At 38.7% G+C, this 13,538-nt stretch overlaps 1 long non-coding RNA gene across 1 annotated transcript in view; it reads right to left on the bottom strand.

The window, feature by feature from the left end:
- Window positions 1-12,594, bottom strand: part of LOC119424444 — a 70,843-nt gene extending 58,249 nt beyond the window's left edge. Inside the window, exon 1 of the long non-coding RNA XR_005187509.1 lies at window positions 12,538-12,594. This is a non-coding gene — a long non-coding RNA (uncharacterized LOC119424444). The remainder of the gene's footprint in view (window positions 1-12,537) is intronic.
- Between the last annotated feature and the right edge of the window lie 944 nt (window positions 12,595-13,538).

Raw genomic sequence — 13,538 nt, 5'->3', positions numbered from 1 at the left:
CCCCCCCCCCCCCCCCACCACCACCACCACCACCACCACCACCACCAATATCCCTCCAGTCTCTCCCCAAAGAGCCCTGACATGTTTTGACTCCCCCCCTCCCCCCTGACAGCTCAGGGCACCTCCAATCTCATCCCACACTGCCTATCACCTCCTCCATTTTCCTGAGTGGGGATGCTCCAGTACAATCCTCCGCTCAGACACAAACCCACAATCCTCACGAGCGTCTCACTGGTTCTTTTGTGTGTGTTTGTATGAAATGGGGAGTTCTCAGACTGTGGGGCTGGGTTGGGGGGGTCTGCTCAGAAATGTCACTGGGTATGTGATGAAACGATGCTGACACTTTCAAACAAAAGCTGCTCAAATAGCAGGTCTCCTTCCTTCAAAGCAACTTTTGTTGTTGGGAATCTCAGCGGATGGCAACTAGTTGTCCCCATAGAGCAATAAGTGCTGCAGTCATGTTTTTATCTCTAATTCAGAACATTTATGCTCCTCTGGTTCATAATAACACTGTAAAAATTATTTGAGCAGGTACTGAATGTTACCAACATTTTAATCAAGTGTTTTAATGTAAATTTAAATTGAAACAATGGTTATATTTAAATTGCATCTCTTTTGGTAACACTGCAAACTAATAAATGATTAAAAATAGATAAATTAAATGACAGAATATATTATTTCACTGCACCATCAGTGATTATTGTCCTTCAGGTCAATTTGTGTCGTCAAAGAGTTTCATTATTCTCCTCGTTGCAGGTTAAGAATACAGAAAACTTGGTAAAGTTTTAAAGTTTATATCTTCTACGTACGATAACTAGAAGCAGCTCTTGCACGTTTATCACAAACAACATGCATAGATTCATGCTTTATTTCTGTTACATCCTTTTTTTTGGCAGCAATGGCAATAACTTACTAGATGTAATAATTGTTAATGAGCTGGTAAATATCCAAACTTATTTAGCATAATGTTTGTATTTTTATGTATTTTGCACCCTCATTTGAACAAGGAGAATTATTAACATAAAAACAGCAAATTTCATTATATGTTTAAGCAAACCAGGCATAATTTTACCAATTTATTCACTTTTTTAAAATTTGTATGAATTAATCTAACATAGCTGACAAAATTTAAACAAGTTTGCATTAATTATTTAAATAGATGATGCAGAAATATTTTAAATGTAAGCATTTAAGTTAGTATAAAAAGAAAATGGTTTACTGTTTGAGTAAGCACGTGTAAAAACTGGTTAAAATGCATTTTATTGAGTGCAGTTTAGTTGTTACATTTAAGTTGATTCATTTCAAAAATATGGGTTATAACATATTCAGATAAAAATAATGGAAACTGTTGCAGCGGTTGTACTGGTTAAAGTTCAACCGTTTGTTTTTACAGTGTTTTTTTTTTTTTTTATTTGCCTGCTGCAGACTGTAAAGACGCATGCAGCCCACACATCTGTGGCATTTCCCCAAATAATAAGCAGCTCTGAAGCTAATTAGCAGATACTATTACAGTTTTATTCATGTCATCACAATAATCCAAAATAAGTGGTTGTGTTTGTGAGGGAATCCACACCAATTGGCTCTCCTGTTCTCATCCAAGGACAAGGGCAGGTTACTCATTTGGGCGGAGGTCGTCTCCCTGAACACACCATTAAAATTCAACATCTGCAGATTTATTACCTGCAAGCTCCTCCATTCAATTCAATTCAAAAATACTTTATTAACCCCAGAGGAAAATTAAATGTTGTTGTAACTCATCATCCTGGTTTCATTAAAGAGTTGTTCTAGATGCTGATGGCTGTGGACAGGAAGGATCTCTTGTAGTGGTCTGTACTGCAGATCTGAAGAAGCCTCTGACTGAAGACACTCTGTTGTTGTATGACAGTCTGATGAAGAGGATGCTGAGGGTTGTCTATAATGTTCTTCATTTTATGGAGAATCCTTCTTTGAACAATCATCTCCAAAGGTTCTAGAGGAGTCCCCAGAACTGATCCAGCCTTCTGTATGAGCTTGTTGATCTTTTTTAAGTCACTTGGTCTGGTGTTGCTCCCCCAGCAGATGATGGCAGAAGAGATAGTGCTCTCTACAACAGACTTATAGAAGATATGCAGCATCTTGCTGCAAACGTTGAAGGACTTCAGCTTCCTCAAGAAGTACAGTCTGCTCTGTCCCTTCTTGTAGACGCTTCACTGTTGCATTTCCAGTCCAGTCTATTGTCCAGGTGAACTCCCAAGGTATTTATACTTCGCCACCACCTCCACTTCTCCCATGATGGAAACTGGCCTGTTCCCGTTTCTCCTGAAATCTACAATCTTCTTCGTTTTGTTCACATTCAAGATGAGATGATTGTTTCCACACCATGCCACAAAGTGGTCCACCCTGTACTCATCTTCTTGTTCATGTCTGATACACCCGACCACTGCAGAGTCATCTGAATATTTCTGCAGATGACAGGAGTCTGTTTTGTACTGGAAATCTGAGGTGTACAGAGTGAAAAGGAATGGTGCGAGTACAGGCCCCTGTGGTGCTCCTGACCACCTGTTAGACACACAACCCTTCAGTCTCACAAACTGTGGACTGTTGGTCAGGTAGTACTTGATCCAGGTGATTGTTGAGGCCTCCATCTGAGTCTTCTGGAGTTTCTCACAAATAAGCCGATACGTAGCTTTTAACTAATGGAAATTCTCTTCAAACACTTTTTTTTTTTACTCAAATCGCTTGTGAACGAGTCAAACTGTTCAGTTTTATTCAAGCAAACATGGAAGAAAGTCTCGTTCAAAAACCTTACAGCGCATAATTCTTTGATGTTTTCGGCCTAATAAGAAGTAATCACCACAATTAGAGCTAATTTGAACAACTCGTTTTAAATAGTTAGCAGGAGTGCAGAAAAAAAAAAAAACTTTAATCAATAGGTGCCAACGCGTGCATTTCAAGCCCACGAGTGATGAATGTGAATCGCCTGTTTGTATCCCAGGCTGTGGAATTTATATACCCCCCCACCACCACCACCACACAAAGAAAATAAATTTTCAGCTGCACGAGTCGGAGCATAAATAATACAGGTTGCACGGTGGTAGAGTGGTTTCAGTCTGATGGAGCATGCTAATCTTCTGTAGGGAAGCTGCTTCGGCAGGAGCAACAAGGCAGTTAGGTCCAAATAATGTTCCATTTATTCAATCGTCCATCAGTTTTCTCCAACAGACAGAAACATTAGTCTATGGGGCAGTTTCCTTGGAAATCTAAGCTGAGTTTATTACTTGGAATGAGAAAATGGATTTAAAATAATCTTTGTGGGTTTTTCTTTTTTTCTTATAACTTCCCCAAGCTGACCTGCATTTGGGCGTAAATATTCACAACTGTCAGACTTTCATGGACAAACAAACAAATGCACGTGGCAGGTAGCCCGGTTACAGTGTGGTTACAAAGTTTAACTACACATTTACAATTTAAAGACATCATAACCATCAGGCTTGGGTGAAAATGGGCTCCATTTTGTTTTCTTTATAACTTTTTGCCCGGTCCTCATGACACGGTAACGAGCACCTTTCATGGATAACAACAAAGTTCATGCTCAATCATCCAGGTATCAAATCCAATAATTCGCAGTCAGGTCATCTGGACAGTTTATTTTTTATAGAGCCCTCTATCCAGAGGGCTTCATCAGTCTGAGGAGTTCCAGTAAACGGTTTCCCCACCAAGCAATAAACTTCTTAAGTGGACCAACCAGTTTGCGGGAGCTAAGATGGTTTCTGGGGGCCGTCCTGTCCCCCGTCGACTCCTCCCAGGCAGGCAGCCACAGCCAAAGTGGATGTTTTTGACTCAAAGCCATTAGGTTAAGATCATTCTGTAATAACTGACAGTTCAGGTGTTTTGAAACAAAGCTCCACGGACACGGTTGACAAATATCTGACTTGAAGGTTGATGAGCTAATTGCTAGTTCAAGATGAGCCGAGACCAAACTGGATCGCTGCTCTTACAACGCCAACTTCAGAAAGGTCTTACTGGCCACAAAGAAAGACTCCCTAAACTTACATTGTAACTGGTAAATGGACTGTTCTTATATCCTGATGCATGTCGGCTGAAAGACAAAACGTTTCTACAATTTTGTTTTGTTTTGTTTTTTGAATGTCCAGAGGATCAGACCTAACTTTTTTAGACTGCACTTATATTTACTCAATGTCCAACACTGAAGTCAAAACGTAGATTTTTCTAAAGAGCTGCAAAGTTTTACTTTTGGAATCAGAACCTGCACACTAGAGAGTAGTACTGGACTATTGATACACGATTCCCACGTACACACGCCCTAGCCCAGAGGCAGGGTTATCTTCTAATTAGAGTCAGATGTTTGATCCCCAGTCTATGCAGCGTGCTGAAGTGTCCTTGGGCAAGACACTGTAACCCCCCCCTCCCCACATCTTGTAGGATAGTAGGTAATGGATAATTGAGAAACTGTCCAGATGTGCTGTTTATTCTGAATATTAATCATTTACACCCTCCCAACTCTCTGACATCACATCCTTCATAATCTATCACAGTAGTTCCCAACACTGGTCCCTGAGGAACACCATCCTGCATGTTTAAGTTGTTTCCTGCTCCACCATGCCTGGTTCAGTGATTTAATTACTTCAAGTTCTGCAGAAGCCTTTTAATCACCCATTCATTCAAATCGGGTGCGTCAAAGCAGGGAAACGAGTAAAACATGCAGGATGGCGTTCCTCAAGGACCACGGTTGGGAACCACTGGAAATAATTAGCTAATGCAAAGCATTTAAAAATGCATACTTGAGCAGTCAAAATGTGAAACAGCATAAATTAAAACAAAAATATTTTAACTGTATTTTTAAAATGTCAGGAAAAACGTCTCATTCCTACATGGTTGCAATACGGCACCTGTCCTTGGTGGCTTCTTGTCTTGTAGCTAAATTAGAGCTGGTCAGTTACAGACTCACCCGAGTGAACCGGATCACTATATTGAGTGGCTTAGATTAATTTATGTCCATAAAGTGAATCAAACTTACCACCTCTAATCCTGATATATTTCTCTATGATGCAAACCGTTTTATAAATCATTACAATTCTGTCAGTTTTGTGTTTCAGTATCATTTCCATAAAAATCTGTGGTCATCTGTTCAAGCTGGTCTCACTGGTCGGTAGCACTTCCAGCAGGAATATTATTTCCCATAATGCAAAACTTACAGCTGGGTAAAATTTGACAAATTAGCGTTGGCGTAAACTGCTTTGAAATATATATATTTTTTCAAGATGGCATTTGTCCAATTCAGTCTTAGCCCCGCTCTGACTAACCATCAGCTAGTAGAACTGAACCTTACTTCACCAAGTAAAGACTGTTTAAACGGCTATCTGCTACAGGTAGGATATTAACTCTACTTGTGAACGATCCATAAAAATCAGATTAAGGAATGTTATTATACCAGACGCATTTTAATTGGTTTTGAAATGGAGGCATGTCCAAAGTGAAGCGTAAAGTCTGTTTTACAAGTTAAGCTTGAACAAACAGAGGTGGTTGCACTTTGTAGAAGCTCGACTCTTAGTGTCCGAATCTCCAGCTGCTTTTCAAATAAAGTCAAAGATTCACTAAGTCACAAAAATTTATTCTGCTAAAACAAAAACAATTCCAAAAATCTGCAGTTTGTGAAATTCCATCCGTCTAATTTCTGATTTATCATCTTCTTGTCTTACATGTAAATGTGTCTGACTTATAACCTACTTTAATTATTTTATGAGCTTAAATGTCGTCCATTTGCTTTTATTATCCATCATACTGTTATATGGTTATATTTCAAACTTCTTTAATTTTGCATTGTATAATTTTATTACGTTAAAATCGTGGGGTTTCCCATTATTGCCTGCAGCCTTTCATGTTAGAACTTTAAACAAAAATCATTTTATTTTGAGAAATTAAGCTACAGCTGTTTTGGTCAAACATTAGAACAGGGACCACACATCCAGCAGTTATTGTTTTACAGTTTAAAATCTAGTTTTATTTGAGAATGAATCAATTGATGGCCCTAAGTGAACTCACCTGTGGGCCTAATTTGGCCCCCGTCCCGCCAGTTGGACAGCCCTGCCTTAGAAAGATCATGTAATGCCATCTCATGCAGTATTGCAGTATTTCACAGGGTCTGGTAGCTGTATGTGCTGTGAATGACCGTCAGCTACCATCATATCAAAGCTTAGCTGCATCTGTAATTTAGATTAGCTGTGGCAGCCATCTTGGAGAGGTCTGAAGTTATCCAGTTGTAAAAGTCTGATGGCTCATGAGATATTTTTGCCAACGGTACAGACAACACACCCACAGTCAGGCAAAAATCATCATTACTGCTATAATAATTTATTAAAAGTGCCCCGTGTCGCTTGTGCAGATCTATTATTGCTCCACAACTCACTACAAAATGATTCTGTCAAAACCAAGAGCGGTTCTTCATCCTAAGCATGACTCAGAGTTCCCATCAGCCGTCGTTCGCTGTACTTTACCATATTCACTTTATTGCAACCCACTCACCCCGCTGAACCGTCAGCACATCGTATCGGATTCCTCCGCCGTACCTCTGGGTCACTAGTTGGCATGTTTCCCCCGCTTTATACGTTTTCCCTCCGTGATGTGTTGAAGTGACTTCAGCAGGAAATGACTTCCTGCACGTCGAGTCCATGTGGCTGAAGTGTTCACAGGCAATAAAGCTGAGAAGACATTCTGCCAACAGGCACCAGGAGCCAAGCCCGGGAGAAGGAAAGGAGAGCAACAACAGGCTTATGATGTATTTTATATTCTATATCAGCGAGGCACACTAGACCCGGTGTTCAGTTGCCATGGTTTCATACAGCTGACCATTCGCTTGTTAACAGTTTTCGCTCTGCCGGTGCGATGAATGTAACAAATAATTCATTACTTCTTTTCTAAAAGGCTCAAGCTACGCCGGTCACTCAGAACAACAAGGAAGTTGTTTGAAAATGTGCAGGAATAAATGTAAATGTGGAAATTAAAGTGTATATTTGTTTTACTTTAATTTACCGACAATAAAAGAAATAATATTGGAACGTTGGGGAAATGTAATTGTTTATACATCTACAACTGATTAACTTTTGGAGTCAGCCCTTTTCAAGATGGCTGCCACAGCTAAGCAACATTATCAAAAATGCAAAAAATGGCTGTAACAGTCAATTTTACAGACAAACAGTCAAGCTAAACTTTGGTGTGGTGGTAGTTGAGAGTCATCCCCAACTCATATTCTGAGGGCTAACATCTGTTGAGATATTGAAATACTGAATGGGGATTTCTCATTAACATTTGATGAGAAGAGCAACAACTCCTTTTCTCATCATGATAGTCTAAGACTCTAATCTAAGCCCCATGACATTTATACCTTCAAGGAATTGTAAGACTTTAACAGATATTACTCGAGTCAAAGTACTTAAATTAATCTCAAAGTGTCATGTATTTTATATTATTTTTCATAAGAACATTTATTTTATTACAGATGTCACTTGTGACTTGTTTAAACCAGGTCTGCAGAACACTGAGGAAAAAAAAACAATTTCACTAATTCCGTGGTGACATATTGTGATGAAGAGGGAGCTGAGCTGTAAGGCAAAGCTCTCTGTTTACTGGTCGGTCTACGTACCTACGCTCACCTATGGTCACGAACTTTGGGTAGTGACTGAAAGAATGAGATCGTGGATACAGACGGTTGAAATGAGTTTCCTCTGCAGGGTAGCTGGACTCTTCCTTAATAGAGATAGGGAGAGAAGTTCAGTTATCTGGAAGAGACTCGGAGTAGAACCGCTGCTCCTCCACATCGAGAGGAGCCAGTTGAGGTGGTTCAGGCATCTGTTAAGGATGCTTCCTGGGTGCCTCCCTAGGGAGGTGCTTCAGGCATGTCTGACTGGGAGGAGACCTCAGACATGCCGGAGAGACTATGGCTCTCAGTTGCCTTTGGAACGCCTTGAGATCTTCCCAGAAGAGCTGGAAGAGGTGGCGGTGGAAAGAGATGTTGGATGGATGGATGGATGGATGAATTCTATGGTGACTTATTTAATTAGAAATAAATATTCATTTGACAATAATTATATGAATGCATATACATATACTAAAAAACACTGGAGAAAAAACTAAAGATATTTGTGCAGCTTACAAATGTTCTCTCCTACTCAAAACCTGAAGGATTAGGTATTGCATTGTTTTGTATTACATTAATTGTATTGTATTGTATTGTGGTATCTGGTTGGCAGGCCGTAGACTGAGGAAGTCCTCTAGATGGGGCACGAAACACTCCTCACTTAAAGAAACGGGTCCAGATGACATAATTTAACTTTTGTTGTTGTTGTTATTAGGTATTGTGTTTGTTCTACTAGAAAATGACTCATCTGAGTTCATAAATAGACTCATCTTTAAGTTGGTTTCCCAAGTAGATTTTCTTTTTTAGATACATTTCTCTTCTGGTTCACCCAGAAATCTGAGTCATTTGCTGCATAAAACTTTAATAAAAGCTTTAATGCATTATGTAAGGGCAGGGCAGGTGTGATGGATATTCACTTCCTGCGACAAAATCTAATATGGCAGTTGACAAAGTTACTAAATGATCCACAAACCAAATCCATTTTGCTGTAGAGTCGGGTTTTTAAAAAAAAATATTGAATAGAAGATGAAAAAAATTATCCAATAATCCTGAAATCTGAGTCCTAGAGGACTTAACAAAAAATCTAAATGCACCAGAGGTTGTGCTTCTCTGCTTTGTGGCCAATATGAGACGCAACGCACTGACAATATTACAACACATTAAAATTACATGAGCAGCAAAACAAACAGAATGACACAATATGATTCAACCCCTAATCATTGCAATTCAAAATAAATTTGATTCGACACAGAGATTTAATGCCGTTCAATTTAACAAAGCAGAAGGATGACAGTTTCATTTAAACTAATTTAATACCAAAAAACTGTTCAAAACTCTTTGTTTTAAAATTACACTTTCATAGCAAATAAGGTAAGCACTTTCACAACTCAGTGTGCAGCTAAATGTGCGTGTGTAAAATATATTTAACAATAAAAACGAGCAAACCTAGGGCTATTCAACTGGTGGCCCATGGGCTAAATCAGGCCCACAGGTGAGCTCAGTTCGGCCCACAAATGGGTTCATTTTTAAATAAAATTAGATTTTAAACCATAAAACAAACTTACTTAATGACAATAACTGCTGGATGTCTGACCCCGAAGCTCTTGGCTTTCAGTAACTGTGGCCCACGGAGCAATTTAGTTGAATAGCCCTGAGCTAACCTTCCATAAACAGGTTCCTCATAACTGCTAAGAAAAATGTAACCTCTTGACACAGTTTGCTGTGGTTTTAACCAGCTCTGCTGCAGTTCTACTCCTAACCTGTAGGTGTCGCTATAAAGACAACTTTACAGCCTTAAAGCAGAAATGGTGCTATGAAGAAGCTGCACAGATGTTTCATTATTTGTACCCAAGCATCACTACATACTGTATTTTCAATATACTTAAGGTAAAGTATCAAACAAACCTGCAGACTCTAATTTAATTAATAGATGGATGGGATTTTTATTGATGCAAACAAACCGATGCATCTTCTTCCCACTTGACAAAGCACATGGTACAGCCCTGATGTATCATGTGGCCCTGTTGTCAGCATGTATGCATATATGTTATCATGTATGCAATGACATACATCCTTATGTGATGATGTCACTCGTTCAGAATTAAGCCTCTCTATGAAGCAAACATCGTCCAGACCTGGTTCCCATCAAAGAGCCATTTATCTCATCTCTAGAAGTAAGAGTGCACAGTTTCTGGTGGTGGGGGGTGCACATACTTTCTTGTTCATCTGGACGGTGGTGGGGAGATGTGTTGCAAATGGCAGCAAACGTGCCAAGCAGGGGTGGGGGTGGGTTGCATGTTTGGCAGGCAAGCAACTTTGCTGATGATTTGTGGGTGTTTGCGTGAGAAAGTTTTTTTTTTTCTGTGCACGGAAACGCTGAAACGTTTGTATATTTGGACATTTAAAAACTATGGTACATCATATAGCACTTTCACTGGAATTTCAACATAAAAGTAGCAACAGAAGTTTGGTTTAGTGTGGCTAATATTTAATATAATTTAGGGAGTATTTTATTTTTCCCACAGTTTATCCTCCCCACCATAGTGTCCATTACAATTACATGAACGTGGCCTATAACGCAAGACAGGTGATGATGCTATTTAGTAGCTTTTAGGCCAGCTGAGAGTTACTGTCCGTAGAAGAGATGGCAACACAGCACAGTTGCAGATGCAGACACAATTCTCCATTTAATTAAACCAAAATAATTTAGAGACTGAGGACCGAGCGTCTGTATTTTCACCCATCTGTGATGTGACACATGAATTTAGCACCTTATTCAAATAAACATGTGGCCACTGATAATACGTGGGATTTTAATAATTTGTCGACAGGGTCAAATTGACAGCAGACAGGCACGTGTAGATATCAATAGGAGTAAACACATTTTAATTTGAATATGGTTGCGCATGACATTTTTCTAGCAGAGCCGGTACAAATCGGCGAGAAGCTTAGATAAAAACACAGAACTGTGTTGTGAAAGAAAACAGCTCTAAATGGAGAGATAAAGTGAACCATTTAGTAGTCTGCCACTGGTAAGACATTTATTTAAAAAAATGTTATTCGCATGATTCTGTAAGAAGCAGCTTCACTGAAATGCAGCATTTCCCTGAAGCAACGACGACTGCACAGCTGCTTCAAACGAGTGCTGATAATGGAAGGATGAGTTAATAATAACTAGAGCTTTGCATTTCCTGCAGAAATGCAGTGTGGACGCTTATTGAAGAAGAACTTGCTGAAAAACTGTTGAAATTAGCTAAAAATATATGCTGAAATGTGACTGAAATAAAGCCTTAATTAGCAGAAGAAAAAGAACACATTTACTGAAATATGTTCAAGTAAGCATAACTTAGCACAAAATTTAGGGAATTTGCTTAAAAAAGAAAAAGCTTAAATTAGCAACAACATAAACAAACAAAGAAAAAAGAAACGGCTGAAAAGTAGTTGAAAGGCAGAAAGAAGCTTAAACTACCAAAAGGAAGCGGAAAGAGCTGAAATGAGCCAAAACATTTTGGAATTAGCTGAAAAAGCTCAAATTAACATAAAAACGGCTAAATAGTAGAAAAATATGAAACTAGCTGAAAAAAGCTTAAAGGAGCATAACAACCTGAAATTAGCAGACATAAGTTAATTAGGCTGAAAGAATCAGAAACTACCACAAAAATCTTGAATTTATCTGAATTAGCTAGAAAAAGATAAGGTAGCTGAAAAGCTAGAAAAAGCTTAAATTACAAAAAACAAAAAAACACGTTTGCCCAATCAGGATGAAAGAAGCAGATACGAGCACAAAAAAGTGGAAATTGTCTGAAAAAAGCTGAAATTACTGAAAAGTAGCTAAAATGCAGAAAGATATTTAAATTACCCAAAGTAGAGCACATTTTTGCTGAATTAGGCAGAAAAAAATTGACGAGTGCAAAAAAATGTGCAATTAGCTGAAAAAGCTAAAATTAGCATCAAACAGTAGCTGAAATAGCAGGAAAAAGTTGAAACTAGCAGAAATAAGCTGAAAGGAAGCTGTTTAGGAAGGAAGCTGAAATTAGCAGGAAAAGTTAGAAAAAGCACAAAAATGTTGTTAGCAGAAAGAATCTGAAAGGAGCGCAAAACAGCTGAAAAAAATACAGCTGGCATTAGCTGACAAAGTTTGAATTTGGAGAAGGAAGCTGAAAAAAGCTGAAGCAGAACAAAATGTGAAAGGAGCAGTAAAAGGTTGTAAACAGATCTAAAGAGTTGAAGGATGTAAAATGAGCTCAATTCAATTTCTATGAGAAAACAATGGCTGAAAAGGCTAAATATTTCAAAAAGCTAAAGTTGCACCGATACCAAAAGTCATAGCACCTGAACGAGCTGAACGTTTTGATTTATGATTTGTTGAAATAGCACAAAAATTGCGGAACAAGAAAGATGCATAACAATGTATGGAAAAAAATGGCTCACAATAGTGTGAATGCTTCATAAACAGTCACACAATAATATTCACAGGGATAATAAAGTTTGTGTACAATAAACCATAGGTGATTTGCTAAAGGGTTGAACCACTTAATTACCGTTCAAATTCCATAAAAAGTCTTAGATAGATAATTATTAATGTTTTAATCTGTTTAATTTGTATTTTCAAAATGTTAAACACGGGTCAGAAATGCATGACCTTTAGAATACCTGTGACCTTTACTGATCTGCTACTAACGTGCACGTACAGCTTCCAAAATGTCAACGCCTCAGTATTTACAGCTGACCTGCTTTAGCTTAAACAGCTCTGTTTGTGCTGATGCTTTTGGCATCGGCGCTCGTATCGATCAGCACGGCTCGTCGCCTCGCTGCACTCATTCAGAAATCACAGACTCGTTTGTTTGTAGGTTCGCAGGAAAGGCGGCGTCAGTAAAGTTCCCGAGATGTGTGTTACTACTGACCTGTGAAGAGGCTCAGCTGTCACTTGTCGGCACGCCAAGTTCGGATGTTAGGAGCTGTGGGCGGAAAAGTTCAGCATTCTTAGTTACGTGGCAGCAAAATGTTTTTAAAGTCTAATCCAAAATTTAGTTACAAATGTGCTGAAAAATCACATTCTTCAATCGTATCGCTGTCATTTTGGAAAATTTCAAGTGAAAGTACCGGCACTGTGCAAACAATGTAGCAGTTTGAAGCTGTTTTTTAGCTTAATATGTCAAATTGACTGAGTCATATGAATTTTTATGTTTAAAATCAAATGGCTGTTCAGGGATTCTTACGAGCTGAATAGACAAATGAACGAGCACACACCATGGCTAAAACATTATTGCTTTTTTATTTTAGTCACTGTGTGTGCATGATCCTGAAAATTACCGATGTTTAAAAACCCTTTGTTTTCACATCAATACTGCAGACGATGTAGCAATAATGTTCTTTTAAAAGTTTATGCTTTAATCAAATAAACATATTTGCTTACACTGAAAGGAGAGAGAGAGATCAAGAGAGAGAGAGATCGAAAATATATATAGAGAGAGAGAAAGAGAGAGAGCTAGAGAGCTAAAGAGCTAGACAGACAGACAGACAGACAGACAGACAGACAGACAGACAGACAGACAGACAGACAGACAGACAGACAGACAGACAGACAGACAGACAGACAGACAGACAGACAGACAGACAGATAGATAGAGAGATAGATAGATAGATAGATAGATAGATAGATAGATAGATAGATAGATAGATAGATAGATAGATAGATAGATAGATAGATAGATAGATAGATAGATAGATAGATAGAGGGATAGAATCCGCAAAAAATTTAAACACCCACTTGTGTATGAAAGTCAAACAACCGGATAGCACGGTACATTTCTAGATCATGTTTATGTCGAGCACAGGGACGGCTTTAGAATCTAACCTTTAGTTGTGCTCAGCCCACAGTACTGACAATGGCTTTGAACAACGC

The sequence above is a fragment of the Nematolebias whitei genome, chromosome 18 (genome assembly GCF_014905685.2).
Source record: "Nematolebias whitei isolate Nwh7 chromosome 18, NemWhi1, whole genome shotgun sequence".
Classification (NCBI taxonomy): domain Eukaryota; kingdom Metazoa; phylum Chordata; class Actinopteri; order Cyprinodontiformes; family Rivulidae; genus Nematolebias; species Nematolebias whitei.
Note: the sequence above shows the minus strand (reverse complement) of the source record. Positions and strands in the feature narration are given on the sequence as shown.